This window comes from Ambystoma mexicanum, chromosome 7p, assembly GCF_040938575.1.
Source record: "Ambystoma mexicanum isolate Mex_15411 chromosome 7p, UKY_AmexF1_1, whole genome shotgun sequence".
Lineage (NCBI taxonomy): Eukaryota > Metazoa > Chordata > Amphibia > Caudata > Ambystomatidae > Ambystoma > Ambystoma mexicanum.
In genome coordinates, this window is record NC_090939.1 from 881,070,177 (window position 1) to 881,097,643 (window position 27,467).

At 46.9% G+C, this 27,467-nt stretch overlaps 1 non-coding gene across 1 annotated transcript; it reads right to left on the reverse strand.

Annotated features, from left to right (window-relative positions):
- Positions 1-22,261: 22,261 nt before the first annotated feature.
- Positions 22,262-22,423, reverse strand: LOC138526626 (U1 spliceosomal RNA). Its single transcript, XR_011283670.1, has one exon. It is a non-coding gene; the product is annotated as a U1 spliceosomal RNA (small nuclear RNA).
- Between the last annotated feature and the right edge of the window lie 5,044 nt (positions 22,424-27,467).

A 27,467-nucleotide genomic window follows, 5' to 3' on the forward strand; every position in this document is an offset into this window, starting at 1 on the left:
ATGAGCCTTAAAGGATAGTTCCGGGACTTTTTTTTTATTGTCCCTACGGTTCGGCCATGTGTTTTTAAGCATAAATCGGTAGATCGTAGAAAACTTTCCTATGGACCTTACCCGACTTTTCGTCCATTAACGCACTCGAAATCAGCCGCCATTTTCTGATAATCCTATCATTTCCCCCTATCGACCTGGCTCACCTGCTTTTGCGGCACTAAATCAAATCCCCCGCCCCTGAAACAGACATCAGCAGACGCGTACCGCCCATTTCCCAACGCCAAAGCACGTTTCGTGTCAACAATCGCTGCGGCTCAGCTAATGACGTGTCGCCATGGAAATGGCAGGACGCCTCTTTCCTCAATAAGTATAAACACACCGTTTCACAACACACAGCAGCAGATTTTCGATTCCATTACTCTCTCTGTGTTACTTTGAGTATTCTGTGACTCGTTTCTGTGCTCTGGTCAGCTACCTTCGCCGCTTCTAGGCCTTGTGAACACCTGTACCATCTCTGTAAATTATTTTACTTTCTTTACCACACAATGGCTACAATAATGCCGTATATGTACGAGCCCGAGTACACCGAGGAGGAACTACTGGAAAGGCAAGCACGCGAAAACGATGGGGATTCGGACGGCAGTTGGGAGGACCAGTCAACGGATGAAGAGCCTGGACCATGTCGCATGGACGGCGTCTCCACCTGGTGCACGTGCAATCGGTGCGAGCTAATGCCAACTGAGGAGGAGAACTGCTGCTGCCGTGAAAATTCCGGGTGCTTGGCCTACATTTCGGAAGGCGAGCCAAGTCCGCAATGCATCACCGAGCTGCCAGAGTTCAGGGAAGCCTGCCTCTCACGGACCGTGTTGAGGATGATGATGGTGCTTATGCACGAACTTCGCGGCACTGTTCGTCCGCGTAATCCGAGTAACGAGTAAGTATACTCTGGTTGTGATGTCAGTGATGCCACTTGGTTCCATATTGTGCATTTTCTAGATAGAATTTTTTTCAAAGCAGAATGACATTTTTTACCTGAATCGACATTGATAAGAAAGTTTTGTCATTTTAATACAGTTTGCATCTTTCTTTTTCACAGGTGGTACAGGCTGGTGGCCTATCGTTGCTTCACTTGGTGGCTTGATGGGAGGCTCGGACACCGCGTTCGGAGAGTAATACCTGCCTGTGCGGTACTTGCCATTAGACAACATTTCCCCAGCGACAGTGGACAATACCGCGGATTTTCCCTGGATGTGCTGCAACCGGAACTTTACAATGTGTAATGTTTATTATTTATGTTCAATTGAAATTAAGATCTAAAATAAAACCCAACATTTATTTTAACAATGGTCGTTTTGATTTTTTAAATGAATCTAGTGTGTCTCCATTGAATAGAATAGTCTTCCTGTGCCTTGTCTTGTCACACCACATGTCTCCGGCCAGCATCCTCCCTCACGCTGGCCGCCCACCTTCAATCCACATAACCGTTGAACCCATATGCAGCAGACATACATATGTTATTTTGCGGGTTGGCATCAAGCCTCCCGGCCTTGCCTCCTCCCCCAAAAATACTTACCACACCACTTTGTTCAAGCGTTGGCAATAAAAGGCTGTTGGATTTTATTGATACAAAACATGGTTATAGGTAAATAATCAATATGGTTGATCATAATAAATCATCCTTTTGGGCACCGGGTACAGAGATGACCCCCTCTGGCCCGTGCCGCCTTGCCACCACAGGCCAGCCTGCTGCTGACTAACTGCTTAGGCATCCAGGGTCTCCAGGGTGAACTGCACCCATATATTCTCCTGGGAGGCTGAGGTATTTATAAACTCACCCCCCTGCCTTCCAAGTACTAGATCCTGCAGCCTGTCTCTTACATGCAGTTAGATGGCCTCTCCTTGGTGAGGCCCTGCGGCAAACGAGTCTTGTCTGCACGACCACCGCCCCAATCCACCCCCCGCCCTATCAAAGGCAGTTCGCACCGGGGTACTTGCGCTGGCAAGTGGAGCTGTCAGGGAGCGATAAAGGCCAAGAGGTGCCAAATAGCATGTACACTTCAAAGTGGTCTATAGAGCATGGGTTGTTGTTCCCATGTCTACCTCCAGACCCCGTGTCTCCTGCCAAGCATCCCCCCTCACGCTGAACGCCCCCCTGCAATCCACATAAGGGTGTCTCCATTCACGAGTCTTCCTGTGTCTTGTCTGCACGACCACCGCCCCAATCCACCCCCCGCCCTATCAAAGGCAGTTCGCACCGGGGTACTTGTGCTGGCAAGTGGAGCTGTCAGGGAGCGATAAAGGACAAGAGGTGCCAAATAGCATGTACACTTCAAAGTGGTCTATAGAGCATGGGTTGTTGTTCCCATGTCTACCTCCAGACCCCGTGTCTCCTGCCAAGCATCCCCCCTCACGCTGGACGCCCCCCTGCAAACCGCATAATGCCACGACATATACACGTCATTCGTTCACAAACACACCCCTGTTTCGAATTCTTTATAACCCACTTCATATTTCTAATGAGAACTTCTTTGCGCTTTGCTAGTCAACCCGTGAAGGTGCTGGTTATCTTCTCTTCGTCTCTGTGAACTTCCGTGACCACTTCGAGGAAACTCGTCAGTTTGCAAACCTGTGAACTGCTCCCTGTTCTACGACAAGAAACTACTCTGATCCCTGAATCTAACTGTTTGTTCGTCAAGGTAAGGCCATGTACCATAATCATTTTGCGTCCAATTTCTTTTCGTTCAAGACAGTACATGCAAGGAACTAGTCACATGTTCTGAGTTTAGTCACATTATTTTTCTATTTTTTTAAAGTTATTCAAATACTTATCCGCATGTGAATAACGTGTATAGTTCCAAGAACCAAAACGAACCTTGCATTGAACCTTTTATGTGTCATTTAATTTTTTAACACATTGGTATTCATAGAGAATTGTTGATCTTTACTTTTCAGAACTTTCCACAATGCCTGCCTGTTCCATTGGCGGTTGCCCTTCGAAGACTCATAGTAAATCTGAAGGTACTATAATGCATGTTTTCCCTAAGACAATAGATCAGATAAGAGAATGGGTCCGATATTGCGGATATCCACCGTCTGAGCTTGAAAGTAGAGTCCTAGAAGTCTTTGCGGACAAGAGGGGTGATCAATACCGCATCTGCAGCAGGCACTTTACCTCAGACATGTACTCCACATCATTGCTAATAAAGAAGAACACACCGCGAGCGAAGCGAAAATTGCTCTCAACCGCTATTCCCACTCTATTCGTCCACATCCCTCCACTGGTGAGTCAAGTTTACGTATTTATCTCTCGGCCTTGCGGTAGTGTGTAGCATTAGCTAACAATAATTTCCCCATTTATGTATCCACTCAATATGAAGGCGGAAGATTCTCCATCCGTGTCGTTATTGCAGTCATCAGCCACTTCAAGCGCCTATCGGGTAATCTTACTTAGCTATTCTGCCACTGACTTGTTCTAGGCATGTAAATCAATAGTTTTAATTTATCGTGTGATTATTTTACCTAATGGTACACCCTTGTACTCGTCCTCTAGTCTTTGTTTTCAGTTATAATTATTGTTATCCAAAATAATGCAAGTACTGTCTTTCAGGGAGATGCTGAGGAGTCCAACGCATTGACGACAACCGTTGATGTCACTCAGATGCTCGAGGTACGTTTCTGGACAGTTCCATCGATGGCGATCATCAGATCTTGCATTCTTGCAGCGTGATTGTTACACACAATGGCCCTCATTACGACCCTGGCGGAAAGTGACTGACCGGACCGCCACAGCGTAAATAGCGTTTCCGCCATCGTACGAAGGAGCAAAGTGCGGCCCATTCTGACCCATCGGGCACGAGCACCACGGCATGGCGGAAGTGCAAAGTCCGCGATGGCGGAAAAGACCCCAAAACGGCCCACACCGCCGCCGTACGGCGCCCTAGGTGCAATACCGCCACCCATCACAGCGGACACCGCAGTGTGCGCCTACCGGAAAGTACGGTGACCGGAAATATACGGAAACGGAAGTTAAAACATGGGCCCGGAACGGGAAACATCCCGCGTACACCTATAAAACCACTAAAACCACACAACCACTAAAAACACTACCCTGAGACACACCCCAACCCGTCATCCACCCTAGCGAAACCAAGAAAAATGGGAAAAGTAGCGAAGAAAGCGTGCGACCGCAAGCGGCAGGTCCACTTCTCCCGTGAGGAACTCACCGTGCTAACAGAGACCCTCCAGGAGAATGCTGCCGTCGTCTTCTGCACACAAATGACCAGGACGGCACTTGCAAACAAGAAGGCCATATGGGCTCTGGTGGCACAGCGGGTAAGTGCGGTGGGGACCGCACCCCGCACCCCACAGCAATGCCGAAAGCGATGGGACGACCTGCGGATACGCGTCCGCAGCATACTCTCTGCCAACCGCAACATTGCCACAGCCACCGGGGGAGGTCCTGAATCACCCATCAAGTTGACCCCCTGGGAAGAAATCTGTGCCTCCACCATCGGAATGGAGAGCATAGAGGGAGTCGGATGGATGGAGAAAGGAGTGCAGACATCCGAAGATTCAGGTAGGTGGGCCAGATAAAACAATGCCAAATCCACAAAGTCCAACCATGTGAAGTACCATGTGTCCACATAGTGCAACAGAAACACATGTCCAGGAGAACGTCCACACACATCGGCCTGATAGCGCACGTTAAAACCCACAATAAATACATAAATAATTAAAAACCCCTAAAACACCCACTACACGTGCAGCAGGCACACCCTAACTGCAGGCTGCCAAACAACTGCACCCTCACTCCACACACAAATGAAAGCACCTCCAAGGCCCCGACCCAAATCACCCTCAGGTACCACCCCAATGCATGTGATACAATGCCATTCCAATTCCCACAGACCCATCAATAACCCTCGCCCTCCTTTACTCCACCACAGGGTCCGATCCAAACGACGAGCTTCAGGACACCCCTACCAGCACACCTGCAAAGAGGGCCAAGACCAACGGCCAAAGACCCTCCACCTCAGCTGCACGCATCAAGACACGGCAGCAGCACAAATCAGGTGGCAGCACAGAGGAGGGAACATCAACAGGCACCCCAGCAGCCAGCATGCCCACAACACCACCACCACAGGTCCCCCCAACGGATGCCACAGAAGGCACTGCCTCTGGTGGCAGCAGCACCATAGGTGACACCCCATTGATGGCAGCATGCTCCGACACAGAAGACGGGGATGTCGAAGTCAGATCCATCCATGACCTGTCCCAATCCCCCTGTCTGTCCCATCCCGTACAACATGAGGATACCACGCAGGGGCACCCACAAGATGACGACTGGCCATCCCCCACAAGCCCTGTGGCAAGGCAACATGAGGTCAACAGCCCCTCTGTGACACCCCCGCAAATGGCCATGGCCCAGCAGAGGCAACAGTCCCTCGACCAGTTAATCGTGCAACAGCAGCAACTGGCCACGCTCCTCAAGGACCATGCCGATGAATGTGGGGGCACTAAGGCAGACATAGAAACATCAACTGAGACACTTAGGGCAGAAATGGAGAGAGGTACAGAGACACTAAGGGCACAAATGGAGAGTAGCACCGAGAGCCTGGGAGTCCAAATGGAGAGAAGCACCGAGAGCCTGAGGGGGGAACTGCATGCGACGTCCAAGGACGTATGTGCCGAACTTGCCGCAGTGCGCCGTGTGCTCACTGAGCTCTCGCAAACCCTTAGGGACATGCATGGACGTGAGCAGGCAGAGACATCATCCGTTGCAAGTTCCGTCCAGGGCAGCCCCCAACGTAGATCTGGGAGGAACCTGCGCTCCACAGGTAGGGGTGCCCCTGATACCCGCAGAGGGGGCTTGCAATAGCGACTGCCCACTGACAATGAGCATCTTTGGACACTGGTGTTCGGGGGGGAGGTAGGAGGGTGGAGGGGGTGTGTTGGGCTCACTTGGGTGGCGGGTCGATAGGGTGTTCAACATGATATCACATATGCCATAAACAGTGCACGATCAACCAATGAGATGTGTGGACATTGATCTTTGTGTACTAGGCCATCATAGGCGTACAGTCCATATTGTGCATGTCCCAGACACACACAGTGCCACGAGTCCCGTGTCCATGTATCAGCCACCAGGCGTGAGTGCTAGAAGCATACATCAATGAGATGCTGACGAATGTCACGGCCCTCCGGTGCCTCGCAGACTCCTTGAGGTGCTGCCACATCCCCGCCCTCATCATGACCATCATCAGGTGCTTGCAGTTCTGCGTCAGGGGGCATGGGCACATTTCTACGTACGCACATGTTGTGGAGCATGACACATGCCATCACCATCTTTGCAACCTTCTCATGGCGGTACAGGAGTGCCCCGCCAGACCTGCTGAGGCAGCGGAAACGACCCTTCAGTAGGCCGAATGCCTGTTCTATGACTACACGGGTACGTGAGTGGGCATGGTTGTAGTCCTCCTCATGCTGGTCCCGTGGGTTCCGGACTGGTGTGAGGAGCCATCTCTTCAGTGGATATCCAGCATCACCTGTATGTGGACGAGAAACGTATGATGTGGAATGCCATTGCTACGTACGCACACCCCCCCCCCCTTCCTGCCAGGTCATTGCCGAATCACATACCCCACATTATCATGCATGTAATGAGACTCACCGAGTAGCCAGGATCTGTTCCCTGCGTGTCGCTCCATGTAGCGTGGTATTGTAGAGTTCCTCAAGACCATAGAATCATGGGTTGATCCAGGGAATCGGGCACAACAATGTGTAATGATCCTGTTGGAGTCACACACCATTTGTACATTCAGAGAATGAAATTGTTTTCGGTTGCGGTACTGGGCCTCCATGGCATGTGGGACGACCAATTCCACATGGGTGCAGTCGATGGCACCAATGCAACCCGGTATGCCGGCAAGTGCATGGAATCCCACTTTTGTGTTGGTAATTTCCTGCTCCGAGCGTGGTAGGGAGATGTAGTCGTCTGCGTGCTGCAGGAGGGCATCGAGCACTTGCAATAGTGTCCGTGAGAACAGTGGCTGAGAAATGCCATGCAACTGTCCGACTGTGTGCTGGTAGGTGCCTGTGGCCAGGAAGTGGAGTACAGACACCACCTTCAGTAGGGGTGGGATGGCGGTTGGGCTGTCTATCATGCTGACAAGGTCAGCCTGTGTCATGTCCACAATGGCGGCTATGGTGTCCCGGTCCAGACGGTAGAGGGTGTGGATCTGCTCATCAGTGAGGTTGAACGGATGTGCTCGGAGGCGTGGGATTGCGGGCTGCCTGCGTGGTGGTAGTGGCTGTGCTGGCGGCCCTTGCTGGCCCTGCCTTGCCCTCCTCCTGCGTCTCCTCCGTGCGGCCGGTTGTAGTTGGTGTTCGTCTTCTTCCTGGAGTTGGAGTACTTGCAGTGCTATCAGGTCCCCCAGGGCCAACATCGCGAGTCCTGCCGGTAGCATTTCGGAGTGGTTGTGGGAGGAGACTGGCTGTGCAATTTATGTGTTTTCAGGCTGTATGGCCTCCACCTGTGGTGATTCATTCCACCTGTGCAAACTGCTCTCCCCTTTGGCCGAGCACGTCCCGCACACAACGCTGCAATTCGGGGAATGGCATCTTGCTATTGCAATCATGTATTTGTACCCGATGGCCGTGTAACATTGGTTGATATGTTCATTCTGCTATGGTCCCATTGTTTCACATACTATCTGTGCAGTCGCGAACAGACTTGTGAAGGGTCAGTGGTACGTAGTACTCGAGTAACGGTGGGCCCTCATGCATCACTGTACCGAGTTGCAACGACGGGCGGGGCGTCCCATTTGTGGGTGAAGGCAGTTGCCATTTTCACACACAGCCGCACTAGATGGATTAATTAGTGATTTCAAACGGCCACAGATGCTTCTTCGACGTGATGTTGCAAATGAGGAATTCGAAGGGCGGCGCTTTCGGTTTTCAGCTAGCGGCGGGGAAATGCCCACAGGTCTGACTGCAAATATAACGTACTATTGTTCAATGTCCTTGGGACAGGGGCCATGGCGAGGATGCAATGATTGATATGAATGGTTTGGGATGCGCAATAGCGACGTGGGCGATGAGGCCGGACGTTCCCAAATACATGTTACTTCACTACACTGGAATTACGGGCTGGGGCACTGTGGATTTTGCAGGCTGCATAACGCACAGACTCAATGGATATTTCTAATGTTATGTGAGTAAATATTCAGGCGTTTTAATCCCGGGATGAGGGAATGATGAATGGATGCATGGGCAGGTGATTTGATACAGAGTTTGCCATGTACAGGGCTTCTTGGAATCTATCCGCCTCCCCTACGCTATGTGATGCAGGGCTGCCATAGTGGGACCATCGTCTATCTGGCCTTGTTGAGCCCTCCCTGTCTCGACGCGCCCTCAGACACTTGTGTCCATGCACGTTACCAATCCCATCTGATGGATTCTGTTTTGACAGACGCATGCACAGGTACACTCTTTTGTGATGGTGTTTACACCTCGATATAGATAGTTATGAGTCGCAAGTGGTTTTTGGGTGGTGATGAACCTTTGGAGTGGGCTAGCATGCATATGGCTGTGGATTTAGTGTGATCATTGAAGTGAGTTGTTCGAATGTAGTTCTGATGGCCATTCTGTTCTTTTTCTTTTCTTTTGGTTGACAGGTATCTCCTCCCCTTTTGCCACTGCCATCTGTATGCCACTCCTGCAGATGGGTTTTACTCCCGACACCTGCTGCTTCGTGTTAATCAGTGGAGCAGCATTACGATCTTATGGGACGATCGCCAATGGGCCACATGCCCTTACGCAGTACTGGTGGCTCGGAGCAACATTTCGGCCTTTCAGCTGGACTAGTGCCTCCCCATTGGGACGGCCCTGCGGTTCTGTGCGCTTCCATGTTGCCTTTTCGTACGTGAATGTGGCTCTGTGTACCATGATGGAACAGGGCGTCACACAAGTAGTGGCTGGTCATTTCTTGCGGATGCAGCCCACAATGGTGAAATGTGTTTTGGAGTTCATGGCCTGATGGCTGTATGGGCTTGGTGATTTTGTTGTGCATTAAATTTCTATTCTGATTTGGCCCGTGTAGCGTTCTTCTTTGCAAGTGATGTGGCATATTCCTATTTGGGGAGCGATGTATTGTGAGGAGATCTGCATTGGGTTCCAGCTTCGGAGTTTAGTTGCGTGGTACTGTACTCGACGCGTTTGCCTACGAAGCCCGTGAGGTCAGGGATGGGGGCTGCCAATATGACTGTTTGAATGTTGTCATGCTCAGGGGCGGGGGATTGGGTTTTGTGTAACAGATGCCGGTCAGCCAGGTGGACTGGTGGAATGATGTGATTTTCGGAATATTGCTGGTCACAGGTGCCTGTGTTTGCGTGCGTTTCTTGGTGGGGGACTGTGGTCATGTCCATTGGGATGGCTTCTGTATTCGTGCCATCTGTGCCCTGCAGCTCCCATTGGCCCCTCTTGTGTTTCATTTGTTCGTTGGCATGCATGGGTGACTTGTACATTTCAATGGTTGCATTGTGACTTCATTGCACCTACGGGGAGTTGTACTTTGTGGGCAGGGAGCGGTGTACAGGCACTCAGTGGGGCCGTTTACGGTTGATTCGCGATGCCGTACTTCTCACCATGGCGGAATGGTTCATTCCGCCATGCTTGATGGCGTTAGGTACATGTCCGCTAGGGTCGGAATTAGCGTACCCTTGCGCCATGGTGGTGTTTACGGTTTGGCATGGCGCGCGCGCGCGTGCTTGGTGCAGTTAGCGTTGGCGTTCACTACGGTGTCGCTAATGGCTTCGTACTTTGCGGTGACGGGTCATAGTCGCACCGAGCGCTATTCGATGGCGGTATTGCATTTCCGCCATCGTTTTCCGAATTCCGCCAGGGTCGTAATGAGGGCCAATGTTTCTTTCGTTTTTAGCCATTGATATGTCCTTCTGTCGTCGCCCTCCTATGTGTCTTCTTTTTTCAATATTGTGTTCATTACTAATGAAAGTCCTATGTTTCAGGGAGTCGATGGAGCATTAGTCCAAGAAGAAGGGGGAGCATGCAGTTACGGGTCGGCGCAACAGCTTGCAGAAGTGTGCACCGCAGTTACATCGTCCCTTGATGTTCTTATGCATTTCGAGGTATGGATACTGACAGTTCGATCAAGCGAAATCATATGACGTGATTACATCCGCTATACTTCCTTCTTTATTAACGCAAGTACTATGTTTCAGGGAGATGACGGAGCTTCTTCTACAAGAACATCACCCCTAGTAGTTGATGCAGATCTCTGGGTGGTGACACTTCCAACGATCGAGCAAATCGAATCATATTTAGATATCCATTATTTATTTTAGACAACTGATCATTTGTGCAGGTCTATTTAGATGAGCCGTTGACGCCTGCACAAAGTGTATGTTCTTTTTAACAAAATAGAAAACCATACTAATGCAATTACTGTGTTTCAGGGAGTTACTGAAGAATCATCTTCAATAATATCATCAATGGAAGTCTATGAGGAGCCCGAGGTATGGATCTTGACAGTTCCATCTAACTAGATCAACAATGCGTGAATAATTGTCGTTTGAATGTTCTACACAAAGCGTTCATTCGTGTTTTGCTATTGAGATGTACGTGGGTATTGGTCCCCAAGTACATTTTGTGTTTTCAATATTATTATACATACTAATGAAAGTTCTATGTTTCAGGGAGTCGATGGAGCGTCAGTGCGTGATGGATGTGCTTATCATGAAAATATAGTCGTTGCAGCGCAAGAGGAAGTGGAGACATGCACACACGAGTCGGAGCAACAGCGTCCCGATGTTGAAGTTCGAGGCAAGAAAGTTTCAAAGAAAAGAAAGCAAAAGAAGGTTAGTGTCCTGGTCACTATATTATGTTGTTTTTCACTGTTAATAGTTCAATACTGTAAGTTGTGTTTAAACTGAACATCCCTTTTCCAATCTGTCCTCTAGTTGCGAGTGGGTGTACGAACTAGATCTACACAGACAGTGAAGCGAACGAGAGATGTTGCTTGTCAAACCTTTTGGCAGGGACTTGAGACTGGAGATGCATCGTGCCAATGGGAAGAATATGAAGTGATTGACAACGGAGCTATACCACATCCAGCCATTGATAGTGAATGTCCTCCTGGTAGTTCGGATGCAGTCGGAGATCAATTCACAGAATCCACACCCGCAAAAACTAAGACCGCGAGAAAGTTGAAGAAATTGTTTTATTCACCCATCGCCGGAGAAGGAACAGATGTTGCAATGGAAGGGAATGAAGTGGACGACAATGAAACACCATCAATATCACTGAACATAGCGGAAGACGATATCAGAGATTCTACCTTTCATGTGAGTGACATGTCCTCAACGTTACAGGCCGAACCAGCTGGGATGCAGAGTGACAGTATAAGGAAAGAGGCCAAATTCATTCTATTCGATAGTTGTTTGATTGATATTATTATTCGGATGAAATGTGGGCATTCGGTTGGTGGGGAAGTATGTGGGGAGCCATTGATTAATGTGACTCGTGCAATTCGAGGCACTAACCTTAAAATACATGCCACCTGTACAAAATATCATCCTTTCTCATGGTCTGCACAACCCATGCTGGGGCAACTGCCAGCAGGCAATCTACTTTGTGCAGCGGCTGCACTTTTTAGTGGTTCAAGTTTTAAAAAGTTAGAGTCTTTCTTTCAGTTTGTGGGAATCCATTTCATTGCGAAAACTCAGTTCTACAAATACCAAACCGATTATCTATTTCCAGCCATTAGCGAAGCTTGGAGAATGGAAAAAATGTCTATTGATAGTACATTCGCGGGCAAACGGTTCAGGCTAGCCGGTGATGGACAGTGCGACAGCCCAGGATTTTCAGCCAAGTACTGCACCTACCACTTTCAGGAGATGGAAAGTAAGAAAATTGTGAGTTCGGTGGTCGTGCAGGTGTCACAAAGTACATCCTCAGTGGCCATGGAGAAAGTTGGCTTTGTAGCATCATTGCAAGAACTACAATCGCGGGGAATGGTGATCGACCTGATAGCCACGGACAGACACGTTTCAATTGCCAAGACAATGAGAGAAGAGTACAAAAATATAAATCACCAATTTGACGTTTGGCATCTTGCAAAAACAATCAATAAAAAAATGTCGGCTGCAGGTAAAAAAAAAGATATGCAAGGTATTTCACAGTGGTCCAAGTCAATCAGCAACCATCTTTGGTGGAGCTCAAAAACATGTGGAGGGTCGTTGGAAATTCTACTGGAAAAATGGCGGTCAGTAATGTTACACTGTAGCAACGTTCACCGCTGGACCACAAACCAACATTTCCACAATTGTGAACATGGCCATTTGTCCACAGAGGAGGCACGGAAGAAGAAGTGGTTGATTCCTTCATCACCCACTCACAAAGCCATTGAAAAGATTGTATTTGATAAAACTATAACAAGAGATTTGAGGGGACTCAGGGAATTCTGCCACACAGGAGATTTGGAGGTGTTCCACAATATGTGCCTAAAGTACAGGCCAAAACGATTGCATTTCGGCATGGAGGGCATGATAAATCGGACTCTTCTAGCGGTCTTGGCACATAACCATAATGTTGGCCGTCAACAAAGTAGGACGACCGGAACTTTAGGGACGCTTCGCTACAATAAGGCCTTCACTAAAAGAAGTAAACAATGGGTGATCAAACCAGTGTTTGAGGATATGCAATATGAGTTTATTGAGAGACTTATTGTTGACGTCCTAGATAGGCACATTAATGGAGTTGTGAACGAACCTGTGCAGGGGACAACTGCATTGCCACCCAACATTGCCTCTGTTCCATGTCCACCTAAAGAAGAGCTCATTGAGAAATACACATCACGGTTTAAATGAACCACCCGGGTGTCACGTGTGACTTTGCTCTCGAGTCTCCTCATGTCGCAGGCCCATTGAATATGTGTAGCTATGTATTGTGTAAATAAAAGTGATTGCTCAGTGTACATGCAATGTGTCTATCCAACCTTGTTCATTTGCGCATTAAATTAAACCAAACAGTAATATAAATCATTTTTCAAAAAATATAGAATGTCTCCGTATTTATGGTTCTCTGGGGCTGCAAAGCACGCAGACAAAATGCAAAGATGGAGTGTAAATTTCAAGTCCTGTGAGATGGCCTTACACTGAATGTAGCTAACTAGGAATGTGTGCTCGTTCAAAGTGAAGGTCAGCTGCTTTGATTTTTTGCTCGGGTGCCGGAATGGCCCACGACTCAGTATAAGGTTCTATTGTTATTTGACCTTGACAGGCCGGGACCATCCCGAAAGACTTCTTTTTGGGGGTGTGGTGCAATAACGTAAGAAACGATAATGAATAAAATTTCAGAAACGATAGCCATTTAATGTTCGTTCATTAGAAGAAATAACGTCGGCATAGAAGGAGTGGTATTTCGGGGCTGCCCTACGCACAGACACAATGGAAAATGCAAATATAATGTAAGTAACTCTTTAGATGAGTTTATACCGCAATTTAATTACTATACAGTAGCTTTAAAGACGGGTTAAGTTGTACTTGTTCGTTCTATGTGGCATATTGTTTTGTACCGCGCACTATCTTGAGGAGAACCATCTCCTTTTACGGAAGCACCTCAAAACCTTCCTCTTTGCTTCTGCTTTCTCTCTCCCTCTCCCCTGCTACAACTGGTCCACTGTCTGCGACCTCGGTCTTGGGCCCTTCCACTCTCCACCTGCACTGCCTCCCTGTCAACCCCTGCACTGGGGGACTGTCTCAGTATCCTACAGCCCCCCCTTGACATATAATACCCAGTTGCACTGTCCTAGCTATGAAATAATTTCCCGACCTAATATATAAAATGAATAATTTTAATAAAGATCTGATGGTGAGACTAATTTCATTTTTTATGTTTTTAAAACAGGTACATCCTTCATTATTGTCCGTGTCACGAGTACCAGACACCGGCGGATGGGTTTTATAACCGCCAGTTGCTTCTCCGCGTGAACAACGTTAGCACCCTGACCATTTTATGGGACGATCGCCAAGTACAAGTATGCCCTTACGCGGTACTAACGGCTAGATGCAACATACAGACCGTTGTGGTGGCCTTGTGCCTCGTTGTTGGAACAGCCTTGCGATTATCAGTGCGACCGAAGAGCTTATTTTATCGTAAACCAACACCCTGTGTACTGCACACGAACATCGCTTGCCTCAAGACAAACTATTTTGGATCGAGAGCAAAGAAAAATGCAAATCGCAGAATATTCTCTAAACATTTGATGTCAAATAAATGTACTTTACCAAATTTACAATCTTGCGGTTTGATTTAAAAGTACACTTTCATATTCCGAATTGTGGCGCGCTGTGTTGTGAGCTGATCTGTGTTGGTTTCCGGGTTCTGTGTGGAGTCGCGTAGAAGACGCCTGGGCGCGTTTGCCTACGCAGCACAGTCACGTCACGGATAGAGGCGGGGAATATGAATGTTTTGATAAAGTCTGTTTCAGGGGCGGGGGATTTGATTTAGTGCCGCAAAAGCAGGTGAGCCAGGTCGATGGGGGGAAATGATAGGATTATCAGAAAATGGCGGCTGATTTCGAGTGCGTTAATGGACGAAAAGTCGGGTAAGGTCCATAGGAAAGTTTTCTACGATCTACCGATTTATGCTTAAAAACACATGGCCGAACCGTAGGGACAATAAAAAAAAAGTCCCGGAACTATCCTTTAAGAGTAATAAGAGCACATAAAACCATCAATAGTGTGGTGGACACATTTCATCTTGAGGCATTAGAGATAAAACGCAAATATTGCAGTTGGCTAAAAAGGTACCGTCAGTCCCAAAAGAGAAGCCAATGGCAAAAGTTTGCTGAAGCCCTATGTAGCAAAAATAGCCGTAAGATTTGGCAAATACTGACACGGGCGGGGGGGGAACAGAAGCTGAAGGTCCTGAATCCTATTTCGGGTGAAAAATGGGTTGAATATATCTCTAATAAATTCCATAGAAAGTATACGACCCGCACACAAAGCAGTATAGGGGTTTTTAGCTGGCCACTCCCCCTTAGTTATAGATGCATAAAACAGACGATTTTGAATCTAAAATCTTCAAATGCCCCAGGACCAAATGGCCTGGCCTATGCGGTATTGAAGCAGGACCCACATAATTGGGCGAGATACTACTTACATTATATTCTAGGATCTGCAGATCCTGCCAAATTCCTTCCTCTTGGAAGAAGTCTGTATTAATACCAGTCTATAAAAAGGGGGAGAGAACTCTACCTGCCAACTATCGCCAACTCTCCATGCTGGATGTTAGTAGCAAAATCTTTAACACCTTGGTCCTTAAAGAGATTGAAAATTGGGTTACGGAAAGACAGATCCTGCACTACGCACAAACAGGCTTTAGGCGAGGGGCAGGCACTATCCATAACATCAGGGTCCTAGATCAGCTGATTAATAACACCATGAGCTGTAAGGATGCCACACTCTATATTGCCTTTGCAGACTTCACCAGTGCCTTTGACCTGGTGGGGCGGGACATTTTGTGGCTTAAGCTAAAAGAAATGGAGTGCCCTAGCTGGATATTAAACATCTTGATAGCCCTGCATAGTAATGCCACTACAAGGGTTCGCCTTAACGACCAGGGGGAGGTATCAGAGGAGATCTGTATTAATATAGGAGTCAAGCAGGGTTGTGTAACAGCTCCTATGCTATATAATCTGTATATAGCAGACCTGTTAGACAGTATGGCATCGAAATCAAATTGCCCACCGAAATTGAAGGAAACACCTATTTCGGGAATGTTATATGCAGATGATCTGATCCTATTTGATCGTACTCTATCTGGTATCAAGAACCTACTTAATGAACTTCAGGTCTATTCAGCACAATTGGGATTGGTCATAAACCTGGAAAAAACAAAAATAATGGCTATCGCAAGAAAAGGGCCTAGACGATCTGGCATTGATACCAACCTGGGAACTATTGCTGTGGTGGAGCAATACCCATATCTGGGGCTGGATTTCAAGGCACTATCAGATTACGAAGCCATTATTAGAAACAAAAAAAGGAGAGCTAAACTGCTCACCCTCCAAGCCTGCAGATTTGCTAAGGGGACTGCAGGTTTTAGTATGGCTGGTATTATGAAGCTGTACCAGCAGTGCTTTGTTCCCGCAGTGCTATATGGCTTGGAGGCCTTAGCAATGCAAGACTTGACGAGGTTGAATACACTAGAGGGACACTATTGGCGCAGTGTCTTTGGCCTGGGACCTTCTTGATCAGTACAATATCTGAGATTGGAACTGGGTCTAATTTCCCTGAGAGGGATGGCACTGCGTGCGTGAGGTTCCTTCTATCTGAAAGCCTTAGCAAATCCTCGATGTAAATTGCTCAAGTTGGCAGGACAAAGCTATGACCTAGAAAAACACCCTAGGGGCAGGTCATATAAAGATTTGAATGAATCATTGTTCGTGGAGATTGACTGGCCTCATGAAAAGCTAAAACATCTACCATTTATCCACCAGAAAAGAGCTTTTCAAGATAAGCTAAACAAGTGGGACTGGTGTATGAATACAGATCACCTACATAACAAAGGTTATGAGGCAGTCTCCCATGTCACTCATAGATATCTAAGACCCCAAGTGTACCTACTGTTATCCCCGGCGCCTGAAGTTAGACGATTCCTCCTGCAATTGAGAACGAACCAGCTACCGGTTCTCACTATCATTGGGTCAAGGTTAAAAATTCCCCGAGAGTCCAGGACCTGTAGAATCTGTCAGGTAACTGGAGTATTTGAAACTACTCGGCCCGTTTTAACACTTTGCCCAAAACTTGGTTCGATATATATGAACGCATACGAAAAATGGGTCCATAATTATGAGGCGATAAAAGATGAAGTTTTCTGGTATGGATGCCTGAACTCAGTTGCCCTAAGCCTACAGCTAGCTCTTTTTAGGGTATGGAATCAAATAAAGCCCTTACTCCACTCTTCCACTACAGAAATAAAGTGATACCCACGGGTATTTGATATTCTGCTGTCTAGGGATAGTGAATCTTATGATAGAACGAATGAATGATTGATAATATTACACCATCATATTGTTTGTTGTTTGTTTGTGCTATACTATTCTTATCCTCTATTCTCTATAGGGTACTCCGATGGCTGTGCAATTTTATTTATTATTTAGGTTGTTGTTATGTGATTTTATGTATTTTCTATATAGAATTTAATTGAGTTGATATGTATAATTTGTTTGTCTGTGTTATGAGATGTGTATAAATAATATGAGTTGTGTAAAATCCAATTTCTGGATTGTACCACAATAAAGTATTTATTATTATTATTATTATTATTATTAATGAAAGTCTTTAACCAGCAAGAAAGCTGCCATTGTGTCCCAGTCTTACTCTTGATCCCTTACAGCATGCATGTAGGTGTGTTTTTTATGAATGCGTGCATGCAAGTTGTAAGAGTGATATGTGAAAGTGATTGTGCTTGTGTGTGTAAACTTATGGATGGGGGTGTGGCATTATTTTTTGCTTTACCCTTGATGCACAGTAACGTACATCAAGGGTAAGGCAAAAATGGTAAGTGAAGTGTTATTAATGGCTAGACTGTCCTATCCTGAATGTAGGTCAGTCTAACCATGTTATAACACTTATCTTTGCTTTATCCTTCATCCACAGTTACTATGCATCAAGGGTAAAGCAAACATGACAAGGGTTGTCACTGGCCTACATTCAATGTAGGCCACTCTAGACAGGTACTAACACTTACGTTTGCTTTACTCTTGATGCACAGTTACTATGCATGAAGGGTTAAGCAAGCTTGATAAGTGGTATTACCTGGCTAGGCTGTCCTACACTGAATGTAGGTCAGTCTAGCCAGGTAATAACACATCAGGTTTGCATTGCCCTTAATTCCAAGTAAAAATGCCTTGCCACAATAAGAAAGTATATGCAGTTATTCCCTTTTTGGAATCCCACAGGACTCCATGGGGATCAGTAATTACCACATGCGATAATGCTTTTGTTTGGTGGTAATTGCCGCCACACAAAAAGTAGATGGGAGTGCAAGAGTTTCAATCCTTCCAGAGGAAATACGGCCAAACCTCGCAATGACGCCTTTAGTGTATCCAGCTCCACTTCAGTGATGGCCTCTTCTAGGTTGAGTAACCAAATGCATAATGACTTGTAATTATGCCTTTAGTATATCCGGCTCCACTTTAATGATGCCTCTTCTAGCATGAGAAATGAGCCAGTCGTTGCATATCCTGCTTTTTAGGGTATTGGTTCTTCTTTCATGGGGTAGCAGTAATTAATTCCAATACACTTGCATAGTGGTATTGGCAGTAAACATACTATTGGGCATCTGCATATTTTAGTTTTAGTTTGCAACACTCGTTGTTGCATTTCATGACTTCCCTATTGCTTTATGAATATTGGATCGAAGAGAGGGTCCCCGGGAATGGCCCTTGTTTCCCCTATTCGCATGACTGCCCAAAGGACGAGAAATGACAGATGCCAGTCACTGTTTGGCCAACCCCCAGGTGGACCAGTGCATTCCATGTATATGAGCAGATACTCTCTTAGGCAACCATTCAAACCCTATTCAGCTGATGTCTTCACGGGTTGCAGGTGCCCCATGTCTTGACCAGGTTGACTAATGATAAATATCTGGCCGTGCTGACGTCATTAGTGACACCACGACATAGTAAAGTTAGCCACAAAGTAAACTTGCATCCCTGCACGAAGTTACACAGACACGCACATGCACACAAAGAACATGCATACACAGTTCTGTAGATAGAGGACAGATGTATGTACATACTGCCAGAAGCCTTTTTCATTTCACTAGCAAAACGCAGACATTCAAGAAAGCAAAAAGTCACACAGAGTACGCTTGCAACCGCTTCACTGTAACTAACCATATGGAACTTCAGGGACGTATAAGGAACCTGGAAGGACCGAATACTACTCACCCCTAAGGAGAATACTACAATATATATATGTAGGAAAACCATAGAATGACTGTAGTGAATTCACATGAAGTGACAGGCCTCAGAATAAGGAATGAAGAGATGAAGATTCTGCAGCATGAAGCACAGGGCCAGTGCTTGCTGCTAAGGACAAGGGCGGGTGGAACATTCCTCGCTACCAGGGCAGGGAGCCACCAGCAAAATAACAGAATAAATCCTCACTAATTGCAGACCTAGAAGCTCAGTTTTGCAGTCCTCACCCACGTGACTTAGCCAGGCCGAACAATAGCCATTTACCTTTGGTGGGAATAGAAGCGGTTCCCAGCGAAGACGGACAGAATTGTTACATTGTTTTTGGGGAAGTCTCAGGCAAACTCACCTGACATGGAAGGACTAGTTAGACCACTCATATGGGGGATCCCTATAGGTGATAATACACAAGCTACCCAATAGAACTTGCTCTTAGGTTTTTGGGGAAGGCTTAGGAACTGTGATCTCATAACGGGATCAAAGCTTGTGACAAAGGCTCAAGAGCTGTGATTGCTGGAGATTTTGCCATTTCCTGTATGATCCCTGTCTGTTTGACAAATAAAAGACAGTTCTTATTTGCCCCATGGCTGAGTCCTCGGTCATTTCCAGGTGAGGGTTCGATGGGACCTGGGTACTTTGCTAAGTGGTGGATTATGGCACGATGCCCCGATCCTCTGTATTTGAATTTGAATTTTGAATCATTTGTATTGCGCACCGGACGAACTGAATCGTATTTAGACGCAGATGAAAACTTTGAACTTTGGAATGTCTTTCTCCAGTATAGTAAGTAAATTGCCCCTATAACTATTTCCCATGCGAAATCACAGCAAAACACATGGGTTTTGAGGGCCTTACAAAATGTCATAAGTGTCTTGGCCTCTCTAATATAACCCGGGGGCTTATTCCATAGTCTATGTCCATAGAACCCAAATGTACAGTCTCCTTTGCTCACATATTTTGACAGCGGAACTTGGAGTACATTTTTTCCCCTGAGCGTAGCTGCCGGCTAGGAGTATTGCTCTTAATTTTGTCAGATAAATAGCCTGGCGCCAATTTATTTACACATTTAAAAACCAGGCAGAGGGTTTTAAAATCTATTTGCTCTTTCACCGCTAACCAGTGTAAGGATCTTCTCAAATTAGTGATAGGTGCACTTTTTGATACCTTACACACTAACCTAACCGCAGCATTTTGGGCCACCTGCAGTCTGCGCAGCTGGAACGCTAGTATTCCTGACAACAATGCGTTACCATAATCCAGTCGCGCATTTACAAGTGTCCCTACAACTACTGCTCTATCCCCATTTGCAATAAATGGCAGAATGTGTCTCAGTGATCGTAGTGTGTAAAATGCTGTCTGCAGCTTTGTACTAATCTGTGTTGCACAACCCATATTATTTTCCCACACGCAGCCCAAGTTTTTAATTTTCTTTGCAAAGTTGAGCTGCGCCCCTAGGAAGCATGGTGGCAATATCTGTTTGTTCTGTTATAGATGATGTTTTAAAGCAAATAGTGATACTTCTGTTTTGCTGGCATTCAGCAGCAATTGGTTAGCAGACATCCAGGCATGTACCTCCTGTAGGCACTGTTCCACTATTGCAAACGTATTGTCAACTCTCTGCACCTTTAGGTACACCTGAGTATCATCCGCGTACGAGTGAAAGCTGATGTTATGTTTCCTCAGAATGTCCATAAGTAATTTCACATATAAATTGAAAAGCAAAGGTGAGAGAGAAGATCCCTGCGGGACCCCACACTTTTGTGGGATGGAATACGACAAGAAATCTCCAAGACGGACCCTTTGTTCTCTTTTAAACAGGAACGACTCACACCACTGAAGTGTTTGTTCTGAAACTTTTCCTACTTCCCTCAGTCGTTTCAACAGGATCCCATGGTCTACCGTATTAAATGTGGCAGACAGGTCCAACATGACCAACAAGGACATGTCCCCCTGATCTGCCGTCTTCAATAGGTCGTCCCATACTGTCAACAACTACTTTAAAATTTGGTAGCATAGGATGGTCGCTATGTTAGATTGGCACGGAGATGCCTCTTCCATCGCAACGCCTGTAGGACTGTGAGGTGACCCACGGAAAACGAGGACCACATGGAGAGTGCACCCCCTGAAGAGGCCCTCGGGAGCCGCCTTGGAGAAAATCCTACCTGCGGTCCGTGGCACGCCCAGCAGACCAGAAGGACTGAGTGGCAGATTTGGGCAGAGCCGGTGGCGTCAGTATTGTCTCAGCCATACGGCAAATAAGGGAAGTGGGGAATAACTATCGGGTGTGGGGTGGTGTTGAATTTTGTTGAGTATTGCTGAGTATTGGAGTGGAGGTGGATGTTAGTTATTTGTGGTTAGGGAGCATTCGATCTTGAGGTGATTAGTTGCGGCAGTTGGTCTAGACCAGGCTTGTCCAACCTTTTTGAATGTGGGTCCGAAGTATTAACTTTTTGTTCACCCAGTAGGCCGGCGAGCCAAAAGTCAACAACCTCACCCAAAGCAGTATATTAAAAAGCGATATTGTGTGACCTTTGACACAATACCATCACAGGCAGTGATAGCCATGCAGTCCCAAAGATAGCTTTTGGTGTCATGGGCAGTGATCAAAGGTTAGTTGCTTGTGATTTCTTTCAGTGTCTATGTGTTAATATTTTTCTGAAATAGTGGGGGCGACTGAGCGTAGCGAGGGAGCTACAAGGATCTAGGGAGGGTTTGGGGGGGTTGCCCCCTAAGAATTTTTTTTCAAATATGGGGTTGAAATGGTGTATTTTACAGCAGAAAAGGTGACCAAAAAGCCCTAAATTTACAATCAGTTCTAAAGGGGAACATGAAAATTCCATGTCACCAACAGCAGAAAAGAAAAATTTACAACACAACACATTTTAATGATCAATGTGTCCACAGTGTAAGACAGCACTGTCACTGATGTAACACATTGTCATGCTGATTGTACCCAAAATATGCCTCTGTAGCAACTTGTCTATGCTGGCTGTTCCCAATTTAGTCCATCATTGTCCTGTACAAAGCATGATTGATGCTGCCTGAGCATGTGCAGTGTGCCCAATACATATGGCAGCTTATCTCTGTAATACACATTACTTCTGTGGTGATGAAAGAAGCATAATTCAATTCAACAGATAAAATGTGGAAAAGCGATCACCCAAAGGTGAACCTAATTGAAGAAACGCAATGTGAGCACAATCTTAAAGTATGCAATTTAGCAGGCCTAGTGCACACTTTACCTTTTCTTTCTTTCACCAATAAATCGGGGGGAGAGCGCGAACGCAGTCTCCCACTACTAGAAATAATGCAATCGTGTATCCTGCATTTGGGGACATAGCAGGGGTCAGCAAATCCAATGTGCAATGGGTAAGCCTCACCCTAGGATATCTGCCCTTGAGATCAGATTCTCCCCTGCCAGCTAAGTATGAGTTGCATGCAAGAGGCCAGGGGTTGGGTCAGTTCTGGAAGCCCCACTAAGCGAGGGTGAGAAGGCAGGCCCTGACCCAGCCCCAGCCCCTCCCCACCGGAAGCTCTGAGCGTGTGCCTGTCCCGTGTGTAGGGGGAAGCTCCGGCAGGCAGAGCCCAGCAGAAGAGCAGATTGTAGCACAGTTCATTTCCCCCATCAGGCCCTGCTCGGCCTGACATTTGTATAAATAGCAGGATGGCTCGAGCAGGCATGTTGCAGTTTGCCCACTGGCTTGTCGGGCCCACACGGGCCCATGGCCCTCCTGAGTGAAGCTGCTCAGCGCTGGCCCCATTGACACCGTAATAATCGTCCTGGCCCTCGACGCTCCACCACCCCTGAATCTCACAGTTCTGCTCAATGACAATGCTGAAGCTTTGACATCTTTGCCGTAACCATATGCCGTGTTGTGTCAGCCGAGCCTGTGCAGGGCTCAGAGGTCACTGAGTCTTCCAGTGCCATCCACTTGGCACGGCCTACTCTTCCCAGCGTTTTCTACCCACAAATCAGCACCACTGCCAAACAGAACTGCATCATTGGGGCCCATCGCTGCTGCTCTCCGACTTGACCCCAGCCCAGCGCAAAGACACCCATGCTCCTGGTCTGATGCTGAAAAGCCTGGCTCTGCTGAAATCCGAAAGACAAGAACTAAGGTATTTTGGGAACATAGTACTATTGTTTTTTGTGTTGCAACTGTATCAGCTCACACCTCTCCGGAAGGGTATAGGCTGCCCTCAGACTGCGCTACCAAAAGAGTGAAAATAATTTATACCTGGGCTTGCCTGTTTCACTTTTATGATTGGGATCACTGCTTCATGGGTATTAAGCGCGCTGTAAAGAACCTATATCATACATCACAGCAAGGTGTAGGACTGAATTGGCAAAGGGACTGGGGCTCCCATCTGCGATATGTCAAGCTTCCACCCCACCCCCCATGTGGATCTGAATAAAATATGTGTAACCTTCATAAGCAACTTACAGAAACATTGGCAGGTGGTCCACTGAAGCCCATTTGCAGGTTGCAGTGTGTTATTGGGGCACTACTAGGGTAACATATTGTGCTGTACATTTGGTATTCGCCACACTTTGATGCCCCACTGGCCACATCTATAATGTCAAATGTACTTGGTATAATGCATGAACATTTTCGTCAATCCGCACTGTGCTTAGAGTTAAACGTAATTGAGCTCGCCCTGTTCTTCTTTGTCTCGAGACGAGGAAAAAAAGCACTGCAAAGGTTAAGTTTCTCAGCTGATAAAGGTTCATCTTTGGTGACATTCGCAATTCAAAAGAACGATTTTTGGGGCAGACAGGCTGTCTCGCCGCAACCCCTGTTAAACATATGTCCAGAGATGACAAACCTTGAAAGTAACTCCGCACAATGGCCCTCTTAGCAGCGGCCCACGGCTAATCAGAGGTTCAGGAACCCGCTGCGCTGCCCACGCCGAGAGGAACTCCTGCACAGCACCTGTCCCCATAATCCTTCGCCCAGACCAGCACCCTCTTCTCCTCACCTTGCCACCTCCTCCCTTCATCTCGGCTCGCCTTTTGCCCCTCGGAACACCATGCAAGAGAGGAACAGGCATGTCTGGGCCGGAGCCCATTCCTCTCTTGCATGGTGGGTCCTACATGCCTGAAATGGGATATTTAAATGCAAAGTAATAGCTACTATATTAATCCCATTGTTCATAGTTTGTGGGAGTACTGGGCAATTGTATGGACCCGCGCTCACTGAAAATGAACGGTATTCCCGAGGTAACCCTCACTATGCCGTGATACAAATTTGTCTCTCCTTCCTCCATCATCAAGTCCCAAAATTTTCTTGACAAATGTATTTATTTCTGCAATGTTTATCGGATATCCGACAACATTGCATAAATAAATAAATTAACACGTCGTGGCTGAGGACTGTAACTACCTCTGTTGACCCATGCGGTCACCAGAGGAAGTTACAGTTTTGCGCACGGGCACCATTTTATTTATTTTTTTACTCAAGAGTGCTTGGAGGGCCACATTGTGGCCCGCGGGCCGTATGTTGGACAACCCTGGTCTAGACGATCGATTTGAGAGTACGAATGACAGAAGTTATGTATATATTGAATTTCCTGTGAGTTGGGCAGTGTAGAACGGGTCAAATATGATAGCATCCCCGTATATCGAGCTCAGCAACTGAAGATAGCTTGAATTGCGGAAGGTGTTCTTCTGGTTAAGTCTTGTGGAAGTATTTTATCTACAAGGTGACGCTATAGATACAGACTGAGCACATGAAATATTGGTATCCTCTGTTAGGCAGGATGACAGCCGTGGATATATGTGTTTTTTGTATTTGTCGAAGTACCGGTGTCATTGGGAAACGTTTTGGGAAGTGCTGTGAGTGGGTGGTATTGGCAATTTTGTGTTCCTCACTTACACATTATAGAGGTGACATCACCAGGGAGGTTTTTGTGTATTGGACTAGGAGAGCATGAGGCGGGGCAGAGCCTTTTTGATGATCTAGGATTGAAAAGGTTGTGTCATTTTTCTAGGCTGTGCGCTGAAGGCGCATGCACGAGATTGGTGGGTGTGGAAGGCAGAGAATTGCAGGAGGGCAGTGCGCAGAGCACTCCTAGAACACTGATTGAGAGCCGGAGAGGTTTGTGATTTTGTGGATTGAACTGTTATTTGGAAATTAGAGATTGAAATAAAGTAAAGTGAATATGTATAATAACAGTGGAGGTGTTGAAAGCCTCCATTTGCTGTCAATTAAGTATTAAAGCAATGTATTGTGGAAGCAATGCAGGGGACATGCTCCTACAGCATATGTGCAGGTATCTTCCACGATATAAGGACACAATTAATAAATATAGCACGGAATGGACACAAAGCACAGAGGGTAAACTGCCGTAAGCATGGCTAAAAGGTGGAAGCTCCTCCAAATGTGTGCAGCAGCCATTACACACGCATATACACAAGGTTTACAAGGGGAAGAAATTGAATAAGCGAATGGCTATATTTGAACTGTGGAAAATGTTCCAGGACGATGGAGGGGATGTGGCACGGCATTACTGGATGCTGAACCAACAGGAGGCAGCGGGCAAAAACCCTTCAGCCCCCACCCCTTTTCCTCCTGAACATGAAAGCGAAGGTGCAACAGCAGGGATGCAGGGGGATATACCCAGTGAGGGAATTCAGGGCAACGGCAGGGTACACAAATTCCATATTTGCACCTCCAGCAATCAGCAGAAGGGTGGGGCAGAGCGAGACCGAACAGGCAGTAGAGGGAGTAGGAAGTGCAGGAGGCGAAAGAAAAAGCGAGATCCGAACACATGTAAAGGAGAGCGACCTTGGAACAGAGGGGAGACAGGAAGGACTGGCTGTGTGTGTTTCTTTCTTGGTTTTACGATTTCCAATTCACAAGTCCAGGTTATTAGCACAGGCTTGGCTTTGCCTCCTCAACTCTGCCGTTCACCTGGGAGGGTCGCTGGTGTCCTTGAAACACAATGCCGCCTTCTACTTTGGGATCTGGCCTTCTCCACATGTCTTTCAGAGCCTTTTGGAGGCAACAACCTCCTGCAGGGAACTCCTGGGCTTTTCGACCTGCTGCTCTCTTTCCTTGGTCCGTCGCTCTTTCCAGTAGGTTCACCTTTGCATCGGAAGTTCTGCTCGTACTCGTGTTCCACCTTGCTCAAAGTGTGTCTCTAGGTTCAGCCTTTTATCTATGTCAGGAGAGCTAATTGCATATAGTTGAAAAACAACTTTTTACACTACTAATCTTAAAAGATTGTTGCACTGCAATTAAAAACCCAGAAAAAAACACAATTATTAAAAAGCCAATTTGCAATGTAATCAATGACATAAAACGAGATAAACTTATTATTAAGAAAACCCTTGCAGGTCAGCCATACATATTTTATCAACACAGGTGAAAATTGTTATGTTCTCAGCAGACCCCTTTTTATGCTGAGCAGGCAAAAGACATCAGGCACCTTTTTGCCTCCAATATAGGGTTTAGCTTAACCCAAAGATAATAAGCAGCGGAAACTACAACATATGACTCGGCTGAAAAGAGTAGACTCCAGAATGGATCACTCTCGTAGAGTTTAAACTTACCGTAAGCTTTATCGTAATATACTCAAATTGGAGCAAGAAGTTAGTATATCTCTTGCAGTTTCTATCTGGCAGCCACATGGCAGCAGAGGCGTTTTTTTAAAAAATTACTTCTGTCTTCTATCCCGGTGCCTGATCTATTATCTTCTTCTGCGAGGGCTAGGCCTGGAGCATGAGCTGTGCCGGAATACACCATAGGTGGCCTCCTTTTCCCCTTTACCCTCCAAAGCTCAATCTCTGTTTCTTTCTTCCCTATCTTCTCAGGGCAGAATTCACTCCCTGCTCCAGTCTTCAATACTCAGTGGCCTGCCTCATTGTTTTCTTACTGCTGGGTGCCCCTCGTGCATTGGCCTTCTCCTCCGGAGTTCTTCTCTGGCTGGGAGCGGTGCTCCATTGCACCATTGCAGTGTTGTGCTTTCCACTACCACCTCTCACCTACCACAACCTACTGACGAGCTGCCCGCTCTCATCCAGAACAGGGTCTCAGCGTTACTGCTCTCTGCCACCGCCGCCTCTCTCTTTGTGCGGCGCCGAACCCGCTTCGCCCTTGCTCTCGGCACAGCTGCTAATCCATCCACGTCTGCCGCCCCAGGTGCTCTGGTGCTGATATTGTGCCCTTCGCTCGGGAGTCCTGGCGTCACTTTTAACCCGCTTTCTACCACTCTCCTTTCATCTGCGGAGCAGCTTTGGTGGCTCTTGTGTTCCAACTGGCGTTCCCCCGGGTTAGGGTCGCTTTGCAGTCTCTAATCTCATTGCTTCTGAGGCCCTCTTGACGGAGCTCCCATGCTCACGTCTACCTCCTCACGGGTGCCATCTTGGAATCGGCCGATTTTCTTTCTTCTTTTTAATGAGCCTAAAAGCCAAGAATGGTTAATTATTTCACAACTGACATTGGAAAACTTGTAATCTTCTTAAACAAGG